Raw genomic sequence first — 26406 nt, 5'->3', positions numbered from 1 at the left:
TGCTCTTCTGAAATGTCCATCTTGTATTGAAGCCTCGACATGCGGAACTTAAACAAGTCTATATTTTAAGCTTCTTTTTAGCACTGACGCTTGCAATGTGTTTCAATGAGGAAAGACATAAGGCAAGAACATGGAGGGTGATGCTTCAAATAAGCTTCAAATGTAGACTTATTTAAGTTTTTTGAAACAATTCATCATGTCAATGCTTCAATACAAAATGGACATTAAAGACAGAGGTATTTTTTGCTTATATTTAACCATTTATTTATTTATTCCGAAGCAATCCCAACCCTTAATCATCATGAGGATGAGTAGAAAATTAGTTAAGTTTTATTTTTGAGTGAACTATCACTTTAACCCTTGTGTTTTATCTGGGTCAAGGTGACCCAAAGGCCCGAAAACAAACTTTGACCTGGAGGGAACACAAGGTTTAAATAACATTTATGTTAAACAATACTTTGTAAAATAATATAAATAATAATAACAATCAATCAATACCCTCAATATCCCTCCATTCATGGACTCAGCTGAAAGTTTCCAGAAGCCTGGTCCACCTTATGGAATGAGATCCGAATGAAAATGTCAGCCTTCATCGTTCATCCTCATCACAACACATGTCAATGTGGCAAAACATCCATGGAACCGTCGGCAGAAACAATCGTTACACGCAGATCAAAAAGAATATGAGACGCACATTAGAGATAAATAGTTCACCCTTTTTTCGGGTTCCTTCGTCAAATCATTTTCTGTTCACAGAATAGAGAATAAGATTAGTGCATTACAGAAATGATATTTACTGAACTGTAGAAATATAAACAACATTTTCTGCCATGAAAGTCACAAACCTTTGAATGTTCTTTTGATGAATTCCTTCTTTTTTTAGCTTCCTGCTTCCACATAAATTGATAAATTCATATTATTATGGGATATTTTATCTGCTTTATTAAGAATATTTGTATCTGTTCTCCATAAAAAAAATCCCTGAAAAGTTGTAGGATCATGTCCAGATCAAACTTTAAATGGACAGCAAAAGAGAACAAAGTTGTACTTCAGCAAAAAACCTACAAAGCAACTTTAATGAGGGTTTTCTCAGGATGCGTTTCCACCAGCTCAGGAATGTGACAGAAACATAAAAAAGGTCTCGGTTCCGTCTTTGAACCCAGGATTTTAAAAACCCTCACTTTTGTCTCTAATGAGTCACAATTGTCGTTAGTGTCCAATTCCTCTCAACTCGCTGACCTTTCTCACTTCTTTACTCGCAGCCATTAAATTGTCTTGGAACCAAACTGTTCCAGACGCCACTGATGACTCATTTGAGAGAGAGAGAGAGAACGAGAGAGAGAGAACGAGAGAGAGAGAACGAGAGAGAGAGAGCGAGAGAGAGAGAGCGAGAGAGAGAGCGAGAGAGAGAGAGAGAGAGAGAGAGAGAGAGAGAGAGAGAGAGAGAGAGAGAGAGAATAAACATGTTGAGGATTCATGCATCATCACTATGACTGTGTGTCACACTTTATTGAAAAGCAAAAACACATATATTATGTTTATGGAGGATAGTTTTACCTTAAGCTAAATTTGTAGTACTCTTTCATATTAAAAATAATAATAATTGAAAAATAGTTTTATCTTATGAATGCCTCCCCTTTATATTATAATTATTATTATCCTTTTTAATAAGTTGCCTGTAGTAAAGGACTACATCCTCCTGAGGGATCAATAAAGTTTTACCTTACCTTACCTTACATAGTGATGAGTTAAACAGGGTGTCTGCACTCAGACCCGGATTACTCTTTCATCTGGGTCTTATACTTCGCTTTCTGGAGGATTGATCATACCAGAGTATCTTCAGGTCATTTATTACCACCAAAAGAAGTACAAGCTTGACCAGCCCTCTCTCTGTGACACAGCATATTGGCAGTCCAGACGAGTACAGCCTGAAATCCTGGGCTCAGCATCCCTTTACATCGTAGTCTCCGTCCATTTGCCCTCCTGGAGTCTCTCAGGCGTTGTTGTCCTGCCGTGAGTTCCTTGATCGTCGTTCTCAGGCAGACGAGAATTGTTTATTCTATCGATGTCTTGACTCTAATCCTGAATTTTGTGAATGTGTGTGTGTGTGTGTGTGTGAGCTGATAACAATTTCCCCCTCATGCAACCTCAAACATAATATATATTTTATAACCCTCTATCTTTAGCGTGCAGAATACATAAATATAACCATTATAATATAACAATATTGAATTACCCTTTAGCATTCATTTAATTATGGCATATATGAATATCAAAGTTTTCATCTAACTATAGCTTCATAGTTGTGCACGAACTGTAGAAACGGTTTAAAAAACCGAAATCCTAGATCTGCCAAACGTAGCTTGGGTGTAAGATTGAAAAGAATATGGACTTTAAATGTCAAAAGGAATTGTATGACATCAAGGAAATGTTCTAGTCCTGATTTAAGTTTAGACCTTGAGTGTCTGGAAAGGTTCCTTTAAATCGAATGTTTTGTCATTATTATAAAAAAAAACATTAACTGAATATCTTCTGCTTAGACTCGAGTAACAGGAGAAAGTAAAAGCTAAAGAATAATTGAAAAAAACTGATTTTCAGGAAACAATTGAATTTTTTTTGCGCTAAAAAGAATAATTCCAAAATGATTGTGTTCTAGGACTTTTTGTACTTCTGACTGATGCATTTTCAAATTTGAATGAAACATCGGTGTTAAGTGAAAGCTGTGAACTATTTTTGTCCATCGTCTTATTGTTCCAAATAAAGCAAAAAAAGGGCCAATTTTAAGCAAGATTTAAGTAATTTTATTCATGTGTATTTAACTATTGCCACATTTTGTAGTTTAAATATATTTATAGAACTTCCTTTATTGTAAATAACCATCTCCAAAAATCAGGAGAAACCTTTTTTGTGTTGTTTAGTATAAAATCGTGTTCAGCAACTTTTTTTGGTCACAACTAACTATAAACAACACAAAAAATGTTTAATTTATTGTTAACTGATAAAAACAACCAAGGCATAAAATCAACTATTAACACCATTAATCTATCAGTTCCTCTCGTCGCTAACTACAGAACCATTACTAAATCATTTAAAACTAACCATTCAATCTTTAACAAGAAGATACTTAGATAAGAAAGATAAGAAGATAAGAAGGTTCAGAGTAGACTGTACTTTCTGAGGAGGCTTCGTTCATTTAACATCTGCAAGAAGCTCCTCTGCATGTTCTACCAGTCTGTGGTGGCCAGTGTCCTGTTCTATGCTGTGGTGTGTTGGGGTGGAAATGTGTCCAAGAGGAGTGTCAACAGGTTGGACAGGTTGATCAGGAGGGCTGGTTCTTTGGTTGGAATGAAGCTGGACTCACTGGTGACAGTTGCTGAGAGGAGATCATTGAACAAACTACTGTCCATCATGGACGATGACAGTCATCCTCTCAGCACTTTCATCAGTGAGCAGAGAAGCAGAATGAGTGCACGAATGCTCCTACCCAGGTGCAAAACAAATAGACTCAGGGACTCATTCATCCCTCGGGCTATTAAATTGTACAATTCTGAGTTCGGGGGCAGGAGTGGAGTGAGAGTATCTGGATGTTCTGTTCCATGTTAGTCTTTGTATCTTTGTCTTTGTTGTTTTTCTTTCCTTGACCTATGTTCTTTGTCTTTGTCTTTAGACTTAGATTGTGTCATCTTGTTCTTCCTCTTTATGTTCTTCTTATTTTATTTTTTATGTATTATTTTTTATTGTTTATGAAAAATTGCTGGCTATTGTAAAAAAACAATTTCCCAAAGGAGACCTCCTGAGGGATCAATAAAGTTTTACCTTACCTTACCTTACCTTACTTGTTAAAATGACAACACAATACTGAATACCATTACAGGGATGAACTATGACCAGTTGTCATCTTTTAGTTGATGCAACCTGGATGCAAACTCTACACTTTCTCTCCTCAAGGTCAACTTTTCTTTATTTCCGTAGCCATTCATGTTTTATCCATCGTTGAAGTCTCTCTAACAATTGACGCTTCTGTAGTGCTCCGAGTCTCTGAATGGCCTTTTGTTATAATTTGTATATTTATCTTCGTTTTGGAAGTTGTTCTTCCAGCATTTTTTGTCATCTTGTATTTGCACAAATTGTCCTGTTATCTCAGCACATGATGATTTGAACAGATCGTCCATAATTTCTGCTAATACTGTTTTCTCCCCAAAGTCGCCCCGAATTCCTCTGCGAAATGAGAGGGTTCCACATGAACACATGGAAGTGCGGAGCTTGACGCTCTTGAGAACTTCACATTTCATCTCCTTGTAAACACAATCTGCTCATTATCCTCCCTCACATGTATCGGCGGACTGTCACGAGGAATCAGATCCGCCAGCTTGCCTGTCCAAATGATTGTTTGTCTGGGGAAAAAAAGGGTCCTTAAAAAAAGCGAGCGGCTCCGTCGCTTGTTGCCATGGTGAACCTCAGCAGGTCGGAGCTGCAGGTGTGTGCGTCGGGCGCTGCGTGTCTGCCTGTGGTTTGTGATGAAGAGATGGAGGTGGAGGTCAGCAGAGCGTTCATCTGTCAGAAGTGTGCATGGTATTAAGATGCTATGAACGCGAGTTTACATGCTCGCACACGTGTTCGCCGGATTGCTGCTGGGTCGTCTCCCGCTCTTCTCATCTGACCTTTGGCCTCCCGCGATATATCTAAATGTCTTGCATTCGAAAAATACAGCAGAGGGTCGGAAGAAGAAAATGAAAAGATAAACTGAGGACGGAGAAAGAAAGGGGAGTGGATGTGAGGAGGAGTGTGGTAGCTGGAGGGATGGATGGAGTCTATGTTTGTGTGTGTGTTTGATTAGGAAGCCAAGTGTAAAAGAATAATCTCGACAAAGCACGAGATTGTAGCAGCTCAGTGTTGCTGCGAGCCAAACAAAAAGCTCTGATGTTGGAAGTGCGTGAGTGTTCGTCACTAAAAGCATTTAATCCCGAATCAGTTTTTGTCAAGATTTGATCTCATGGATGTGCTTCACGATATCAGCCGATATTCTCGTCCAACATTTTCCATTTAACTCAAACATGTTCTTTATTACTCGGCACCAGCGGAATAACAATTGAACAATCTTCGTAGAAACGCTTTAGAAGTGCATCTTGAATAGTTTATTTTTAGTACTGTTCATTGTCTGTGATCAAAATTGCGCTGATGTCAGGTATTAAACACCTGATTTTGAATACAAGATTCATGTTTTTATTATTGTTATTAAGGAATGCGATGTTATTTTTATATTGATCATAAATAATAAATATATACATTTGTCTTAGGTAACCACATAATTTTCAACGTGGAAATGGTGACAGTAATTCAACAAGTATAATGCTATTCGTTAGTTACTAGTATATTATCCTTTGAATCAAATATAATATATATATTATATATATTTCCATGCGTTGCGTTTGTGTCTGCTCGTTTAGACTATAGTAACAGTTCATTTTCATGTCTTAACAAGAAGGAGTTTTCTCGCCTGCAGTTAATACAGAACTCTGCAGCGAGAATTCTGACCCGCTCTAGTAGAAGAACTCTCATTTCTCCGATCCTTAAAACTTTTCACTGGCTGCCAGTTTCTTTCAGGACCAATTTTAAACTCTGGTTCTTACTTACTGGTTCAGAGCTATTCATGGTCAGGCTCCTCCTTACATCAGTGATCTGATCCAGCCTTACACCCCAGCTCGGGCTCTGAGGTCTGTGGATCAGAATCTACTGATGGTTCCTGAACACGCTTCAGGATCAGAGGAGAGAAATCCTTCCAGGCTGTTGATCCTAAGCTTTGGAACAATCTTCCTCTCCCTCTGTGTTTGATGATCTACTGACTCCTTAAGAAACATCTTAAGACATTTTTATTTGTGCAGGATTTTCCCTGATTTTCTGGGACTCCTGTGCTTGTCTTATGTTATATATAATTTAACTGTGTATTGTTTTTGATTGTTAAAGCGCTTTATGACCCTGGTCTAGAAAGGCGCTTTTCAAATAACCTTTACTTACTTACTTATTACACATTTAGACAGCTTCAGGTTTTACAACCAGACACAATATCACTAGTTTGATGATGGAAAATAACTATATCAATTTACAGTTAACTTTAAGTTTAAGGTCATGGGGCTGTTGCTGTTGAACTAAACTGAACAATTGTACGCAGAAAGGTTCATGATAACAACGCGGGTTTTCATCTGATTAATATATATTTTTAAATTCCAATAAAGATTCCAGAGAAGAAATATACTGCACTTGCCTATCTTTGTGTAGAAATGTGAGAGCAAATGACGGGTAAAGAATGACTTGAAAAGTGTGCATGGAATGTAGATTAACAGCTAGTATCTCATTCTTTTTTTCCTCACTGGGTTTCCTCATATTTCGAGCACACAGCACCTCAGGTTAGCTCTTTAGATAATATGCAACGTATTAAACAACCAATAAATGGCCCTGTGACAGAGAAGTCACTTGCTGGGTGATTGTGTCGATGTGCCCCTGAGCAAGACACTATTCCTGACTGCATCACCTCACCCTGCCATCAGTGTGTCCCTGAATGGGTGTCTTATGTTTTTTATGGTGCCGAATCAGCATTAAAGATGCTATAAAACTAGCACTGAAGAGCGAGCACGGCATTTGTTTGCTGAAGTGAAATTAGGCTAAGTAGCCATCACCGCGACCACGGCGTGTAATCGTGAATGGAAGTGACGGAGAAATATAGGTCAAGCGATAAAGCAGTAGTGCCTCTTCTATTCACGTGTTTTAATGCAGCGCTGGAAGCTTATTTCTGAAACCTTTGTTGCTCTTTGGTCTCATCACGATTGAACCAGAAGACAATGACTGTTTGGGTAGGCTGGTGATCATGTTGATGCTTTTTTCCTATCAAGTCGTTTTACTGCTGTGTTACAGGCATAATATGAATCAACTTATTTGTGTGTAAACTTCTACTATAGACAGGTATGTCCTATGTATGAATACTTTTTTATTTTTCTATTGACTTGGGCTTATATTCAGGTGCACTCTAAAGTGTAGGAATGATGGTATAGTGTTTTCTTTTTTCAGGGAAACTTGAGCTATTAACGGAATATAGCTATCTCCAAAACTTTGTTGAGCAACGACTATATTTCATATCGAACTGTTGTAAGGGGTTGTCAAATCAAATAAATGTATGAAAACGATAGGAAACCTTCAAGTAAAAATGTAAATAACAAGTAAGGATAGAAACAACTCTAGCAAAACATAATTAAACAATGTTAATTAATTGTATATTGTGTCATTTTTTAAATACATAATTGAAGGATTCTGGAGCAAGAGCAGGTATAATATAATAAATATTAATTAGGACTTTAAACAAAGACATTTAGCACTTTATCTCAGGGTCAAGGTGACCCGAAGGCCCGGATACAAATGTGTCTGAGGTATCCCTTGTGTTGTCTCTGGGACAAGGTGAACGACCTCCACCACTGCATATGTACTTATGGAAGCCAGGGAGGCCAGAGACAACACAAGGGATAGCACAAATACATTTGTTTTTGAGGCTTCAGGTCACCTTGACCCTGAGGTAACACAAGGGTTATAAAATCATATTTAAAATGTAATGATGTGGGACCCCAGATTGTCAATGTATTTTAGATTAGATCAGATAGAATTTATTAACCCTTTTAACTGTCTCAGTTTTGTTCAAATCATTTTGTAAGGTGATTTTTTTGAACTTGAGTAAAAACACTGACAATGAAAGAAAGTGATGCGATAAAGTACTATTGAAGTTGAACCGTGAACGTCACCAACACAATAGAGGACTCAGTGGGTGGATATAAGGACGACTTCCCGTGTTCCGGCAGTGTAGCCGCAGCAATCGAGACATGACAACTTATATAGTCCGTGCAGTGTCAGGTGTTTGAATTTTCTATCTCCTGGCTTCAAGCCTGAGGAGATCTAGTCGCTTTTTCAATCTCTTTCGCATCATTTCACCTGGGGAATGGTTGTCTGAGCTCAGCTCTGCTGACAGTCCAGTTCCTGGAGCACTTTTAACTTCAGCTCTTCAAACTCTCGACTCTATTGGATACATAGTTTATTTGAGGAGTAGAATTCTTCAATACGGGTGAGTATAAGGTTTAATTTGATGCCCTGAAGTTATTGATGTTCAATCAACAGCTGTAGCCCGAGTCTCTCGTGTTGATTCTTCTTATATAGTTTTGATTCCTCTGCCTGTCTGCAGCAGTATATATATATAAATATATATTTATTCTCATTTATATACAGTTTGCATTTTCAAATTTCAAACTTTATCTGTCGAGAGAATTCCGCTCTATAGTTTGCTAAAAAAGTGATATCTTTCTCATATTACCTGTTGATGCTCCCTAGCTGTGCAACATAGAAAGAGGTCTTGACACATTTTTTTGTTGACTAACATTTGTTAAATCATTAAATAAGTGCTAGACTAAAAGATTTAAAATGTGTGAAAGTGAATCAAATACATTTCGATATTTCAATGATGGTTTCTTACATGAAAAAGACACTGTAAATTAGTGTTTATTCTAAATGCAAGTCATATTAATTGAGTATAAAAGTAGTGAGAGTCGGAGCAAATAAAAAACTTGAAATATGAAAAAGATCTAAATGTGTCTTCATCTCCCGAGTGTGTGTTTACTATTAACTAACCCTCATTTTTGATGATCACAAAACTAGTTTTGAAGAATTGTTTGGATATTTCTGCGTCAGAATAAGTAAGTAAGTAAGTAAGTAAGTAAGTAAGTAATATTTATTTATATAGCGCTTTTCCAGACCAGGGTCACAAAACGCTTAAACAAAAAAAATAATACTCAAAAAAGTATACACTTTAAAGATCAAGATAATACTGAGAACAACACAGGAGTTCCAGAAAATCAAGGAAAAGCCTGAACAAATAGAAACGTCTTAAGATGTTTCTTAAAGGAGTCAGTAGATCCATCAAGCGCAAAGAGAGAGGAAGATTGTTCCAAAGCTTAGGAGCAACAGCCTGAAAATATTTCTCTCCTCTGGTCTTGAGTCGTGTGCGTGGAACCATAAGTAGATTCTGATCAACAGACCTCAGAGCCCGAGCTGGGGTGTAAGGCTGGATCAGATCACTGATGTAAGGAGGAGCCTGACCATGAATAGCTCTGAAAGTAAGAACCAGAATTTTAAAGTTGATCCTGAAAGAAACTGGAAGCCAATGAAGAGTTTTAAGGATTGGAGAAATGTGAGTTCTTCTACTTGAGCGGGTCAGAATTCTCGCTGCAGAGTTCTGAATCAACTGCAGGCGAGACAGCTCCTTCTTGTTAAGACATGAAAACAAACTGTTACAATAGTCCAGACGAGAAGAAACAAACGCATGGATTACAAGCTCCAGATCATGTTCCGACAACATTTTCCTAAGTTTAGAGATTTTTCTCAGTTGAAGGAAACAGTTTCTGGTCAGTTTTCTGCAGTGTTGAACAAGAGACATGTCTTTATCAAATACAACACCCAGGTTTCTCAGGCTCAGTTTGACAGACTGACCTAAGTCACCCAAGTACTGACTCAACCCTGGAATCTTATCATCAGGAGCAATCACCAGAGTTTCAGTTTTGTCCACATTTAGCTGTAAAGTGTTTTCACACTTGTTTGATTTCTAGCAAACAATTGACTAAGCTGTTCAGCCTTTGGGGAAAAATGTGATAAGAAACATCTGGAAATCTCTGAATGATTTTACCGAGGGGAATCAAGTACAGCAAAAACAATAAAGGACCCAGAACAGAACCTTGAGGGACTCCACACAACAGATCTGCCGATTCAGACCTCATTTGATTGGCAGATACACTAAAACTGCGCCCAGAAAGGTAAGATGAGAACCATTCGAACACAGACCCAGACAGTCCCACTTCATCCCTCAGTCTTCTCAGCAGGATCTGGTGATCAACTGTGTCAAAGGCTGAGAACAGATCCAAGAGAACCAGAACAGTGAATTTACCAGAGTCAGCCGACATCATGATGTCACTGGACACTTTCAATAAAGCTGTCTCTGTAGAGTGATGTTTACGGAAGCCAAATTTCTCATCTATATAGGGTTCCTTTAAGTTCAGCTGCATTCTCTTTTGTTTAAACAACCTTAATTCATTTGAAGTTAGGAAATAACGCTCATTTGGCTTTATTTTTGTTTGTTTTTGGAGTTCAGTGAGCTGGTGCTTGAAATGAACCATGTTAACTTCTCATAAAGCCACGCCCAATTGTTTTCAAAAACTTGTTAAATAGTTATTTTCTTATCAGATAAATTGTCCACACCATGCACAATAGAGACAGGTGTATAATATTGTTCAAAAAGATGTGAGACAAATTCAATTTGCCATCATTTTCCCTTTATGAATTACACCAGTCAAATTACACTGACAAGCAGAGAAAACAGCATCTGCTCTGTTTTTTTTTCTTTCCTCAACCCAGCATGAAGGAGAGCGACACATATTTAATAGAAGAAGACAGCTGCCCCATGCTGAAGGTCCTCACAGCTGAAAGATCATTTGTCTTTTGGTTATTAGAAAAAAAGCAATGACAAGAAACTTGAGCCGATTAAGTTTCTTTAAAACATGTCAGTTCAAGTAACGAGAAAGTGGATTTTAATTACATTAATTTACAATTTACCGGCAATGAACAGGCATAATTGCATGTAAACTTCATATTCATAGAAGCAAAATGACATACGTGCTATTCAAAGATGAAAACTTGTTTCAACATTTGTAGAGGCAGCAAACACACTCTAAGTTGAAAAGTAGCAGTAATTGGTGTTGTCCCCGTTTTTAATCTAACTGGAATTATTGAATGTCATAGATTTATCAGACAGCATTCTTCTAGAATTTAGAGATCAATGAAGATGTTCATAATGTTTGTTCAAAGGTTCATGTGTTCATAAGCTTGACACATTAAAGTCGAAAGATGTCTTTTTAAAAAGCTTTTACTTTTTAATGAACGTCAATAGAGATGCTCTAGAGAACGGCTTTAGTTGTTTTTATTATTTATTTATTTTCGAGTATTTGTTTTGCTTATAAAAAGCTCAGGGTTTTTCCTTGTTGTTGCTAGAATGTCCAATTAATTCACCAATTTTCAAAAGATGTCTCTTATCACCAAAATTCATGCTGTATTTTCTTTTCTTTTGTTCGGATGTCTTACAATGGTGGAAGCAAAGCTCCCTAATAATGAAATAAAGTGACAAAAATGGGATCAATCATGAAGTAGAAATTTCTTGTTTCATGTAAAATATTCATATCAAATAAATCCAAATTAATTTAGGGTACTATGTGATTTCATTTATTGAATTCAGTGTCTACGTGTTCGCCTGACATGACCAGGTAAAATCTCTATATTGTCTGTATATATATGTGGCCGTCATGTGGTACAACTGATCATGTAGAGCTCAACAGCTAGTTTGTTCTTTTGTACTGTCAGTATTTCAATTACACAACATAGGCAACAATAATTGTTTTAGCATTTTTTTCTTTCAATTATTATTCTTCCGAGTAATTTAACTCCCAAAAAAAATACGGTAAAAGGGTTTGAAATAATGTGCTTTAATAATATTATTAATTTCTAAAATGATTAGTTCAAAATATATATTTCTTTATTCATCTTTGAATAAAAAACATATTGAAATCAATAAAGTTCAATACTTATAGCTTATTTAACATTTCCAAAGCATAATGATACTTTTTAATTTACCTTTTTCCAGCTTTTTCCCCCATTTTTTTTTCTTGTAACCTCTCAACCAGTTGCCTCTCTGTCTGAAAAAAATCTGCTAGCTAAGAGAGTATAACTAACTACTGCCATTTCAACTGTGTCCATTGGTTAGTCGTAATAGCAGTTGTGACAGGTGGTCCAAGGCGCTTTCGTTCCAGTTCACCGACGTTTCCAAACCGTTTCTTTATCTCTTCGGTTGTTAACTATCTGCAGTTAATCGCTTGGAACAAATAAAATGAATAGTGAAGAGCCAATTATCACGCAATAGCCCCTGCTAAAAACTCTGTCGTTTAATTGAATTGAATCATCATCATCACCATTTTTTAAAACTCTTTCCGTCCTTTTTTAAAAAAAATGCTGAGCTGACCAGACTGGAGATGGTGTTGGTTATCGCGGACATCGCATTTCCCCTGACGCGCTGATGAAACCTGAAGGCCACAGCGCACTGTCACTACTACTAGTGTGTGTGGGGGGGAAAGAAAGTCCTGCGCTCTGAACGCTGGTCTATTTCAAGCTCTAATCCAGAGTCTAAGGTTGTCAAAGTGCCACCCAAGTGTGAAGGATCAAGCCACCGCAGAGTGGATCAAACCGGCTCCGGGCTGAAGGCCGTAAATGAAGAAGTCTAGGAGGAGGCACTGCAGGAGAGGGATGGGAAGGGATGATGAGCCGGGCTTCTGCGGAGTGTGAAAGAAGACGGGAGTGATGAGGAGAATGATAGAGAGAGACGTGATTAGATGTTCGCGGACGAGGCTGGAAGGACGGGAAAATGTGCGCCCGAGCGCCGGGCAACTCACACTGCATGTAAAAGTGCATGTGTGTGGTTTTATCTGTAATGATGGGCATGTAGGAGGACTGGAAAGCCTGCCTCCTCTTTTCACAATCACTGTTCTTGTCCCTCATGCCGGTCTCAATTCTCCTCAGCTTGTTTTTCTTCATCCTCCTACAAGTCTGATTAGCTTTCTCTCTCATCCCTTCATTTATTCTATAACCAACAAAACAGTTTTTTTTCCTTGTTCTTCTCTTCGCCTGTCAGCTGTGTCTCAGAGCGAGATAATGAAAATAAACTGGTTAAATTAAATGAATACAATTTATAAAGCAATTAAGCTTTACACATGTGGTTCACACCTGATAATTCTTTGACTTATTTTTTCTGCAAAAAACACCATGGAAATAATTTATTTTGCATGACATAGCTCAGACGTCAGAGAGGTTGGGTTGTGACTTGACAAATTGCAGGTTAAATCCCAGATATAGACATGATTGTGTCGATGTGACCTTGAGTATGACACTTATTACTCATGGCCTAATTACTCTTAATGGAAAATGTGCGCTCTGCATTGCAGCCTACTGCCATCAGTGTGTGAATCAATGATTGACAAAAGTCCAATTTGCACGGGATAAGTATTACCTGGGGACCTCGGTGTTTTGTAAATGACCCCCCCTCCTCTGCGTTATTTTAAGTGCATTCACACGGGATAAGCGACATCTGTAAAATAGTAATTTTTACTGACATTAACTAGAGATACAGATGGAAAAAGGAGAGCAATTACTAAACGAGAAAGTTAGTGTAACCAACCGTTCTTCGTTTACAGAAGATCAAGTGGACAACTGTTTATTTTCTGCGCTGTCCTGCACATAAATTTGCCCCAACATATTTCTTCCAGAAGAGACACCGTCTGTTACAGTAGTGTAACCGAGTGCATTCGTGTGGGAAACGACGAAGCTTGAACTTAGTTTGTAGCTGTGCAGCGCGCACGTCTTCTTTACTTTCGTCATGTGGAACACACCCCCAACATCAACGAACTCGATCAACTTCCTTTTCAACCCCTTCAAAATAAAACAGCGTAAGTAAATATTAACACAATGGCGAGTGCCTAGAAGTGTGTTACAGTGGCATATATGCGGAATTCAGATTTACAAACACAGACATTCGGATTCACACGGGATTAGTATTTTCACCCGACGTCTAAATTTGGTGAATTACAGTACGTAATTTGTGGCGGAATTATTACATTACAAATCACAGACATGCCGCATTCGCATGGGATTTAAACTCACTCACATTCTCCACAATTATTACAAATTACCAGAGGTCCCCAGGTAATACTTATCCCGTGCTAATCGGACATAAGTGTAAAGCACTTTAAGAGTTAAAAGTAAGTACCATTTACTATTAAATTTACAGATTAAATGTTCTCTTTCTATGTAAATTTTCTTTTCATATTTAATTAATAGTAATTCCTCTACTCACACTTTTTTTCCCAAGAGGTTGGCTTAGTAGAAAAGTTGAACAAAAGCACTTTGGTCTGGCAAGCATGTTTTTATTGTAATATTAGATGCGGTCATCAACGATCAACGATCTTAGCTAAAGAAGAATCTTTTGCTAAGAAGGAAATGTAAGATCAAGCTGACCCATTATTAAAAGCCTTCTCGGTGTTCAAATGCTCAGTGATGAAGCCGTGTCAGGGAAATTTATATACTTTTAGAAAATAATAAAAGATATATGCATATATGAGTTTATAGTTCTACTGTCAACTGTTGAAATGGAATCAGATCTGGTTTAAAGACACACATTTTACTTGTGTAGAAGTGAGAAAGAACAACACAGAAATTTCAACACAAAAAGTCCGTCTGAATCCTTTCTGAAGCAAAGAGCTGTTAGTTCGCTGTTATATCTTCATTTCAGTTTCATTTAACAAATAAGTGTGTTTTCCACGAATAAACCATGTTATCAAAGTTTTTGTGTATACGATGATGATCTCACTGCTTTGCGAAGGCTTGTGGTTATCTTCTATTTGCAAGTTCTCTGGAACTTCTTCAAGGTTTAGACAAATGTTCCGCACATCTTTTGGTCTTTAAACAATAACTACATAGAAGGAGTTTAACAATATTGCAAGTTGACTTTGATCTCAGAGGAATGAGTCAATTAAAAGCTACACAAGTTTGTTACAACACAACCCACAGTGGAGAAGAAAGAAGATCAATGACCTTGTTTCTTTAGTTAAAGTTATGGTGGGAAATTATTATTATTATTTTCCTGAAAAATCTTAATTTTACCCCAAATGAATGCAGTAAATGAAATTCTCCAACAGAAAATTATATAATTTTAGTTACATATGGAAGGCACAATAATGTAAAATCGTGGTTCATGTAGACGATGACATGTCAATTAAACTCAAAAGTAAAAAACAATGAGAAATCTAATGAGTTTAAAAAAGGTTAGAAATCATATATAAATCATAAAATAAAATAAAAAATCAGATGAAACAAGCTTTAATTCAACAAGGTCCAACAGTTTTTTTTGTTTATCTTTGTTGGCCCTTGTTGTACTTATACCTGCTACATTTGGAAGCACAAAGTATGTTTTTAGTGATGGCCAGCTTTTAGGATCAGGGAAATGTGAGTTCTTCTACTAGAGCTGGTCAGAATTCTTGCTGCAGAGCTTTGTACTAGCCATCTTGTTTAGACACGAAAATAAACTGTTACAATAGTCTAAACGAGAAGACACAAACGGATGGATTACAAGCTCCAGATCGTTGTGGCATTATTTTTCCAAGTTTAGAGATTTTTCTTAGTTGAAGGAAACAGTTTCCGGTCAGTTTTTTGCAGTGTTGAACAAGAGACATGTCTTTGTCAAATACAACACCCAGGTTCCTCAGGCTCAAGTACTGACTGACAAGACCCTGAAACTTTATTATCAGACACAACCACCAGTGTATCAGTTTTGTTCATATAAAACTGCAAACTGTTTTCACTTAGCCATTATTTGATCTCTATCTATGGAATACCTATTAAAACACATGATAGTAAAGAAGACTAAATCTAATACTTAAGATGTTATAACATATTTTACTGTCACATTGCACTCGAAGGAGGTAAAGGATGAGAAAAGTATGAATATTTGAAGCATTCTTCCCAGAAAATGGTATCACTTAATTTGAACATGTTCGTTTTATTCTTAGCTGTAATGAACCAATCTTTTTTTGGCAAAATACTACCCAAAAAATATTTTAATGAGTTTTTTAGTTTGTGTCCGGTTTTTTGGCAAATACAGATGCAATGATTGATTTTTAAGAACCTCCTTTATTGACACACAAAAACTTTATTCAACTTTATAGATTTAATCACCCTTTTTTCACCCATACATGAATATGTATTGATCGTCTTTTAATAAGCTTTTTACTCCTTTTTATGATATTTTTTAATTATACTACTCAAATTACCTTCGCCCATTTTGCTGGAAACCAACTGAAAAACAAACCCGTCTCTGCCTCCTCTACGCACACAAACGAAAATGAAAATAATTAGGCTGCAGAAATGAATGAAAATGGGAAAAACTTTAGCTTTCAAGCCTCAAAAGGGACATTTGAAGACTCGCTAAAGGATTTTTAATTGAACGTTAAGGAGGCAGTATTTTATTTCAGGATTTTAGCAACATTTGTTAACTATCAAAGTCTAACTATCAAAACTTTCTCATTAGCTGAGTCTCAAAAAAAAGGGAATCAAACTATCAAAACAAGAAAGTTGTCCAAGATGAAAACAACGTTTATGTTTACTTGATTCCAAACTGTTTGCAATGCGTTTATTAGAGACGGTTTTAAATACAAGTACCAAAATGTGGGCCAGGATGCGTGGGTGCTGGATTCGTCCTCTTCATGTACTCACACATGTTGAGTCATTATTTTCATTTTGGTAAGAATCAATGAACGTGTAAAATTGATTCGCCCACGACTACAAATCCTTTAACATCCAGATATGGTCAGTTTTTGTCTCTTCCCTCCCACACAATCCTTAATTCTCAGTCAAGAACACACTTCTTTTCTTCCTTATTTTGCCAAAATTCTTTCATTCCTGATGACTGTGTCACAAATTTAGCCACAGTGTTGGTAACTCGAGTTCTCCGGCAGTATTTTGTTCTATTAAACCAAGCTTTATATGTGTTTATTGGTCATCATAATGTTGACCTTATGTGAACACCAGTAAATACGTGATCAATTAAAAGATGATAAGTTGTTAATCAATACAAGATCAATAAATCTATGAATTACTGTCTCATAAGAACTTCATGAAACTTCGTTCTTATTCTAGCAGATGTTGTAAAAGTGACATTGTAAAATGTTATTGCAAGAAAGTTCAGACATCTCAGATCTTTTCATGTAACATCATCGTGAGGCGTTGCGTTCCTTTGCAGTTGACTTTGAAGTGATCAAAGTAATTTGAGTTTTTTAAGATATGAGGAGGGTTAGGAGTGATCAAATAGTTCAAAGCAAATTTGACATGTAAGAGTTTGGTCTCGATGTTCTTACACCGACAGAATACAATTCAAATGAAACACCATATTTACGACAACTTGAATTCTACCTAAGCATGTGCAATTTAGTCAGTTTTACTCTCTGCTCTGTAATGTTTAACTTTGAACAAATGTTTAATTAAAACTTCTCATGACTTTCAAAATAATGGCTCCAACTAGTTCTAATAAAATAGGGCAATTTTTAATGAAGCTTCATCAGCCCATTGCTTCATAAGTGTCCCATAGTTAGGGGTTGATATAATACAACTAAAGTCCCAGAGAACCGGTTAATTATTCAACAACTTCTTTAAAACTGCATGTATAATTAAATTGTAGTATCTATAGTTAATGTGTGTAATGTTGCCTAAACAAAGCTCATGATTACTTAGATATGTGTATTTGTAATCTGTTGGCTGCACTGATTCATGTATAAATACAAATGTATTCATGGTAAATACACTTATTATTACACTTTATTACACTTATATTACACTAACTACTGTTGGACGAATACAAGATAAGGTTTTTGCTCAGTGTGCGGGAACTTGATCACGATCACAATTAAGGAAACCTTCAATTCTGTTAAAAACATGCCATGGAAAACAATCATTTTGCCAGAATATATACATTTCTGAAAGGAAGCACAACGCTTTCACAGTTCGAAAACAAGATGCTGACAATGTCTAGCTAATGTGACAGCATTAAAAATGAAAATCAGATTAATGTATGTAGAAGCGATGTAAAGAATTTTTCTCAAATTGATTTCAACCAATCAGAAGCGGAGAATAATGAAGTCATTGCCTGCACTCGTATCTAAACTCTGATAACTGGATGGTAGAAAACACTGACACAGTGATGCAAACAATCTTCCACAAGCTGACCTGAAAACAGTGCAGCTGAGATAAATCCTGCGAAATGAAGAAAATAATAGTCTTCGCCGATTGTCATTGGCCTCCTGATGATGCTTCTCTGCATGTGCAATCTGGAAGAAGACCTTTGGTAATCCCACCAAGAGATTATGTCCGTTGTTTGGTCAAGCTGCAGATGCATGATGCGTTTCTAGACGAAGAAGGTCAGTCTGGGTCTCTGAGCTCATCGGCTTCCGAATGACCCGACCTGATACAACACGTGCAAAAATAGCTGGTTGGAATTTCCATCTTACTTCGTGCACCTAGTTTCGCATTCAACAACGGGGGGTTATTCCAAAGTCAGGAATCATCCCAGGTGCATCTCATACATTATATTTATGATTGCATTTGTTAAGCACTGCCGTTGGTCGACTCACGCTCCAAGATTACTGTTCAGGAAGGACTCGCGGAGAGAAAGGAGGGCGAGGACAAGCAAATAAGTCTCGGAGATGACTAATAGAAGAAGCTGCCGAAGACAGACACAGATGGTGATGCGACAGGGTTCAATCGAGGGGGACACAGATGATGTTGAGGGAGGTGGACAGACTGAGAGACGACACGCTGGGAGGGGCGAGTAATAATCATGCTGGCACGACAGTCAACCTTCTGTTCCGTCCTCGACACTCACACCTACACGCCCCGAGCTACCGGCTATCTCCAGAAACATTACCTCGACATCACTGCGATTCAATGAAAGTTAAATCATTTAGCTAACATGCTAGGCATATTTTAAGTGGGTTTATTGTATTTGATAAAGATAAAATCCTCTTCATTCAGACAGTAGAGCAGGGCCGGGTCTAGACAGGCATGTATGAGGGGGCAGCCACAAATCTTGAGGGGGCATTGTGCTGTTACTTCCTTACTTACATGTAAGTTTGAGGGGGCACAACATTTATTTGAGGGGGCCAGGCCCCCTCTTGCCCCTGCCTAGACCCGGCCCTGCAGTAGAGTGGTTTTGGTTGTGGTTTAGAAGTTGCAGGTTCGATACCATGATGCTTATGGTGTTGTGTCCCTGAGCAAGACATTAACTTACTTAATCCCCGATTGTGTCAGGGTTGAGAACCCGATAACGGACACTTGACGGCGATTTTTCGGCAATCGAAACAACTTATTAAGTAGTGTTCCATTTTGTTCATTATTGTTGTTGTGTTGATTTGTGGTAAAATTAGTGTTTTCCTCGAGACATTTACACCGGTATCTGCTCTGAAGAAGTGTTGTCACTGACTAAGATGGCGGCTGTTAAGGGTGGAAAGTGTCCACTGATCCACACTCAATTTTCAGGCCAATTGAGTGCTCATTGCGCACTAAATTTTTGCACAATGCTCAAAATTTAAAATGAAAGTGCAGAAGTGAGCAATTTGGGCCTTTTTTTTGTTTTGGTGCCCCTGGTGGACCTTTTTGACATTACTCACTATTTGCCACATGATCAGTCACATGACCTGCCAGTGTTTCTCGTCTGCTCATTAACTCAATTCTTTCCACCTGTCTCTTGTTATTTGCTTTGTTCATTTTAGTTAGTGTTCAGTCATTGTCAGTTTGTGTCATTTGTTACATATGTGAACATTTTCTGAAAGCTTATTTATTTTTGTCTTTTTGAAACTCATGAACTTTCTGTTTTTTCTTTGCTTTATTTTTGTTGAATGGATTAAATCTTTGGACTAAAGTAATCTTTTTTTTACTTTGTCTGCGTTTGGGTCGGCACTGCAAACTCCCCGTCAGATCGCCCCTAATGGTAAGAGCTGCTTCGCAGCCTACTCCCATCAATGTATATTTACGTTAATGTGGCTTTTTTTTTTGTTAGGTTATAGGTAAAGGTGTTTATCATGTCAATATATTATCAAATATAAGTATCATAAACAGTGTATAACGGTTTCATAAGGTTCCTTTATTCTCAATTTGAATGATTAGAGACAATTTAGCGTCTATGAAATTAAATTAAATTTAAATATACTGACCGATTGTCATAATAAAAGAGTAGACATTTTTACTCTTTCACCAAGACACACCATTTTATGTTCACCATGATTCACACATTGGCTTCTATTTAATTTTTTTTCTAAGATTTAGCAAGTTTTTGGGTGAACAATAAACTAGTATCAAATAGGTGTTTGAAGGTATAGCAGGCTACGTCCGTCAATGTGCTCTAGAGCAGGAGTCCGAGACCTTTTTTTTGTACCATAGACCGGTTAAATGTCAGGATTATATTCATGGGCTGACTTTTATATAGAAAAAAAGTAAATATAAAAAGCATGAACTACAAAAAAACTGAAATTAAATACAACGATGAATCAGCAAGAGCTCTGGACTGGTTAAAAAAAGATGTTTATGTGTTTGCATTTATGTATATTTGATTGTATGCCGACGATGTTGTTCTGTATGTGTGTAAACAGAAGTTTAGTTTCCAGAGTTTGTGTTTTACTTTAAAAAAAAAGAATGTATATACACAGTGGTGATGTGTTGATAAGGTTTCATGACACAGTGTACAGAGTACATTTGTTTCTGAGGCTCCAATTCAATGAAACCTTACATTATATAGTGCATTATCTTTCGCCAACTGAGCTCTGAGAACAACAACAGATCATCAACACATCACAGAGATAGTAATTATATTCAATATTTCCAGCCTGTCACGTCAAAAGTTCCCAAGTGAACAAGGTTGTTTTGGGAATCCTTTCCTAAAAGCCTTATTTTCCGATACGTGGATTTATTAAACGTGACATCTGCCGTGTGTCTGATGTTCAGGGTATGATGAAAATGAGACCAGGGAAAAATAAGTGTTCCTGCTGCATCAGTCATTCTCCATATCTCTCCGAGCAGTGCTAATAGAGTAAGATAATCCGCTGAACAGATGAAAGGACTTTGCATTTCCCCTGGTGTCATGCGACCGCGTGTCTTTGTGTGTTTGTGAGTGTGTGTTGCTGGTGACTGTAACACAAAAACACAAATTGACAAAACAAGCAGCAGGACAAAAGAAGAAATCGTGTCTTTGACCGGAGAAACATTGGTGTGACTTCACCGAAAACAAACTTATTGAAATGTTTCCGTTGAAAATGTGTCGTTGCATTACCGTAGAGGCTTTACCATCAATCCATATGCATGTTTGTCTGTGGCGGGCCCGCTCCAAAGGCAGCTTAAGTCTTTGCATAATTCATCTTCCAATCCCCTGATCATCGACGTGCTTCTCAGAGTCGCCGCCTTTATTTGTCTGATATCCAGTTGAAATTGTATCACACTTCACTGAGCACATCGTAAATGCATGTGACACTGTCTTTGTCAACAATAAAACCTTCATTGGTTCTGATCACAATAAGAAAAGTGTAAAATTCTGTTTTGGGGAAAAACATTTGACTTGTATCTTGTATCAGAGAAGCAATTGCAAAATTTTGGACAGGCGGGTAAAAAAATGTAATATCAAAGTCTGGTTTGGGTGTTTGCGACTGATCATAGTTTGGTTCTACGTGGGTCGGTCAAAAAACAAAAAAAAAACAACCCTCAGCTTTTCTTGAGTCTGAGCAACATCATCTCAGCTGAGTGGTTAGAGGGGGAGATTTAAATGGCAGTATACGAAGGTGATTTTGTCGCAATAATAAAATAAGGAAGTGAAACTCAAAAGTGTTGGTTAAATGAAAAGTTAAAAAGAAGTGGTATGGCTGGGTGAGGCAGAAAATGATCAGTGGTTGTGTCAAATCAAACGTTGATTCTTAGATGTATTTTGAGATTTTGGCTTAAAAGATTATTGCATTTCAACTATGTAGCCTTAAGTTTTCTGAAGTTAATGTTGTGAAGAGTTTTATTCACGTTTGTTTTAAGCTAATAATCTATTAAGACACTAAAATAAAAATAAAATGATCAAATGTTATTTTTAACTGACTACTAACACACTTTTGAAAGTGTAAAGTAAAGAAACATATGGATTCAGAAACTGTTCTATGAGCCATATAATGAAAACAAGATATTTCAAGTCATATTCAGGTTAATTATTGGTTACAAAAGTCTCTAATCCAAATGACCTACGTGTTTCCACCCACGCCGTGTTGACATTTCAGCCCCTAACATAATTGTCGGCAGTGACCCCTGTAGTGAAACCGTAACTTCTCTCTCGGGCTCACAGCTGTTGTTCAAACCTGCAGTGCGGATTTTTTCTCTGTCCCGAGTCTAGTAGTTCCAGCTCCTCACAAATAATGATGTCTGCTGGGCTTGACTCAGCACCGTGTCAGATATGGAAGGATTTTGCTAGTTTTTATGACTCTTAAATCAAAGTCGAGCTTGTAGAGTTTGAAAATGAAACAGTCAAACAAACACTACATTTTAAACATTTCTTAAACTACTTTAAGAAATGTTTGTAAGTTACTCATCAAGAGCATTAGTTAAAACGTTTTTTTTTCTTCAATGAAAGGTTAAAAAAGGGTATAATTATGACAATTACATGCAAGCTAATACAATACTTTATTTATACCAACGCATACATATACATTTTTAATATACTGGCATAATAAAGTGATCTATATCAAATTAATAATTAATCCTACGCAGCACCTAATGATGCCCAGAAATGTCATGGTTTGAGAATTTACAGTCAAATATGTTCCTACTTCTCACATTTTTTGGTTCTAGCAATGTATATTTCACTGTATAATTTGAGGTATTTAAGTTATTGATTCACATTATCTTAATGTTTTCTCGGTTTAAAACATGAGCAACAGTTGGTTTCCCCATTTAAACACCTGTAATTATCCTGTATAAACAATTACTCTCACCTTTTTCTCTCTTAAATATTTTTTAATTTGCAATTAAGCCAAATTTGATTGTCAATTCCTAAAAACACTTCAATATCAACTGCTAAAGCAACACTATGTTACATTTTGACACATTATACTTCATATTCATACATTCATATTTACTCTAAAGCAAGCTTAGGCAACATGAGCATTATATTGAACGTTTAAGAATTCGGGCAAAAGCACAAATTTACATGATTAATCCCTCAGAGACAAAGTGATAGTTCTATGTTTCTCGTCTGTTTAACATGTTCGATACAAGATGGTCATTACAGACGAGCAGGACGGATGTATTTGGAGGTTTTTCAGTGTCTGACGAAGACGACTTAACACTAGTTGCTACATTAAAATGAACACACAGTTTTACCTATGACGGATTACTCAAAAATAATCCCAACCCTTAGACAACATGAGGGTGAGAAGAAAATTGTCATGAGTCTTATGCGTCTGTTACAGACTGACTTATTTACCCTCTGTCGTCTGTTTTCTATTTTTATCCTCCTGGCCTAAAATATAGCACAGTCGACTTGATGTTTAATCGTCTTTATTATCACTTATGTCATCCCTTCACTCTCAGATCTCCTCTGCACTCCATCTCTGAGGAGCCGCCGTCTATATTTAGATGGACCGTGGTTGCACTTCAACTGCCAAGTGTTGTTCCTGCACTGAGGTGTGAATGGATTCTCGCTTGTCCAGAGCTTGTTTTCTCCAACACTGGACTCTTACTCATATAACGCCATGTTAGCGCCTGAGCTGTGAAACCAAATGAGACGCTTATGATCCATTTCTACGACTTCAAAAGAGTTAATTATTCACTAAATCATCCCTTTATTGACCATTAATAATTTATGAATGTGTCTGAAGGACAGGAAGTGTGTCATCACCAAACACATGAACTTAAAATACTTGCATGCTTTGTTGAAACTACAAATATTTAATACAATTTTCAATCTCACGGCTACACGAACGCCCCTCTGCAGAGCCAATCCTCAGCTTCTATTCTTTATTTGTTTACCCAGACTAGTTAATGCATGACTGGCCCTTTTCAGTCTGGTTCACTTAATATTTCACCCCGGCGGTTTTCTCTTCGCCACTGTTGCTATATCAATATCGCTTTGTTGGAAACAAGAGAAACGCGTTTGTAAATCAGTGACGATAAATAAATGATATGCTAGAATAATGCAGCTGTAGCGGTTCATCCTAATGAAACATTGAAATAAAATGAAAGAGAATAATATTAAGCGAAGCTACAGCTCACTTTAAAAGGACAAATACATATGTATGTAAATGGTTCTATCAATGATGTGAGTGGATACGCACCAGAAAATAACTTGAGACATTGACAAAGCACTTTTGCAGGTAAAAAGAGAAAGTAGGAAAATATAAAAATTAAGCACTGAAATTTAGATTCAAATAAAAAACAGTTCAAATGGTAAAATATGAATTGATTTATTTTTTAATGATGCTAACGTAAAGTGTAATGGATGCTATAGGAAGTGTTTAACCAATCTTAACTAAGTTGTAACTTGAAATGACCATTACTTAAGGACTATAAGCAGCTGCTTTTTTTCACTCTTTGAACCCTGTTACCTACAGGTGAACAGCCACTAGGAGGTGCTCTAGTGGGATGGTACAAATACTAGAGATGAGTAGTTTAGTTTTGAACAATTCATTTGTTAATCATACACAAACTCAACATTAAATGGATCTATCTGGAGATAGAAGAAGGACATGCTGCATGTAAATTTGCCATCAATAAATCAAGGGTGAGACTTTGGAGACGGCAGCGTAAAAAATATTTTTTAATGGCTTATATTAAGGACCACTCTCAAGTCCAGAGATTCAAGTTGTAATACACATTCAAAAAATGATCGTAATTATTTTTGTTTCAAATCATTTATATTGAATTACATTTTTTTTTAAATCCCTGCAAATTTAGCACAATAATGATTAATGTGACAAAGCTGCCACGTTTAGTTTTATGAAAGCATTTAGGTTAAATTTGAAAATGCAAGTAGCCCTGTTTACTTGTTTAAAGTCAAAGCTAGTGTATGTAAGATTAAACTTGTTTCTTCTAAAGTGTCAGGACAATGTCATGGATACCTGGTGCGCAGTTGCCACATACTGCATGTACGTTTATTTAAATAAACAGAATTAAGACTTTTGTGTGTTTCGTTTTTATCTTTTAACTTAAGTCTCACAGATGTTCATATGAAAATACTGTCTCTGACCCACTGCTGTAAAGCAGTTTGGTGGTCACATGACACTCACAGACCATCCGGACAAAGTTATCCAGTGAAGAAAATCGTTAATAATAAATAAATAATAGCACAGTTTAAGATCCAAAATGTTCTGTATTACTGCTTTAACATGCCAAGAAATAAACAAATACAGAAAACTTTTAATCAGTTTTAAAAGAAGGATCTCCCAAACTTGAGCAAAAACGTGGTTCAAAAATGTCAGAATTAGAAAGAGATACCAGAAGTGCAATACATTTTTTGATAAATACACTGAATGTGTCAGAGTAGAAAGGAAAGCGGTCGCGAGGAAAACATTATATTTAGACTGACTGAAAGAGAGAAAGTTGAAATGTGGGATGTCAAGGGAAAGAAGGTCGAGGCCCCAAGGGTGCGGTTGAGGAGAGATGGAAAGAATGGTCTGAGAAGCTTTCTATACAGCCGGTGAGCAGACGTCTATTGAGCTTTTTTTTATTGATGTTGGACTAAGGAAATATGAGAGAAAACATGTGTTCCTACTCACCGCAAATTAAATGAGTAGCACTGAAGGGTAGAAAGCGGATGATTATGCCTGTTGTTTAATTAAGTCAGATGTAATTGTACATTTGGTTTAATCCATTTACTTGAAGGGTTGCGTGGATACAAAAGGCTGCCATCTCCTTCTCCGTGGACACATACAAGACTTTTAAAGCTGTGTTTAGTAATGGTCAGAGTTGACATACTCTGTCCCGATCAATTCGGCTAAACGGCTTATCGATGATGTCTAAACAAGGAAGCGAATTCTCCCTCACAGTAATCATCCATTGATTCTGCAGGTCAGATGTCGAAGAAATTGTTCTCGTCTTCTGCTCCGTCTCCGCTCGTATTCACACATTTCCTCCGCCTTCGGGGGATTTGAAGGCATGGTTGATAAAGATGCACGCTACACTAGAAAATTCCCAGAGGAGCACACGCAAGAATCCCTTTTCCCCTGCCCACCGTTATCTCCTCTGTTGCTATATTTCCAAGGCTGGAGATTACTATTTGCTCTACACTGTTTTGGTCAATCTTCACAGAGAGCTCCGGCAGTGGGGTTGAGCAAGGACAAACATTCCAGAGGGATAGACACAACTTTTTAAAAAATGTTCTGTTTACTCAAAGTTTTGAAGTGTAACCCTGAACATTTTCAACCATTTAAGATGAATAAAGGCGTAGAATAATAATGCTTTCCAAACCATGATATACACGCTGAACAGTCCAGAGTCTTTATAATTTATCATTTGACTTATTCGATGTGTATATTTAGATCAAGATGTTCGGATCGTAATTATCAAACTTACTTTGGGGAATGTTTACCTTTCATGTGCCAGTTTGGATGTGTGGTATGGAAGTTTTAAATTCCTACTTTAATCTACACAATCTTAAATTATGTTAATCTTCGTAGGTTTTTTTGGTTCATTATTAGTCCCTGTTCCACACTGGTGTTTGAA

At 37.0% G+C, this 26406-nt stretch overlaps 1 protein-coding gene across 2 annotated transcripts in view; it reads left to right on the top strand.

The window, feature by feature from the left end:
- LOC148065232 (junction plakoglobin a-like) overlaps positions 1-26406 on the top strand; it is a 93269-nt gene that overhangs the window by 12784 nt on the left and 54079 nt on the right. The window contains exon 1 of one of the 2 annotated variants that reach the window (XM_087810091.1): positions 19642-19654. The exons of the other annotated variant lie outside the window; for it this stretch is intronic. The gene's annotated coding sequence lies outside the window, so the exon portion shown is untranslated. Of the gene's footprint in view, positions 1-19641; positions 19655-26406 lie in introns of those variants that run through there. 2 annotated transcript variants of the gene reach the window in all.

The sequence above is a fragment of the Callionymus lyra genome, chromosome 15, assembly GCF_982586985.1.
Source record: "Callionymus lyra chromosome 15, fCalLyr1.hap1.1, whole genome shotgun sequence".
Taxonomy (NCBI): Eukaryota; Metazoa; Chordata; class Actinopteri; order Syngnathiformes; family Callionymidae; genus Callionymus; species Callionymus lyra.
This window is presented reverse-complemented; position numbering and strand designations above follow the sequence as displayed.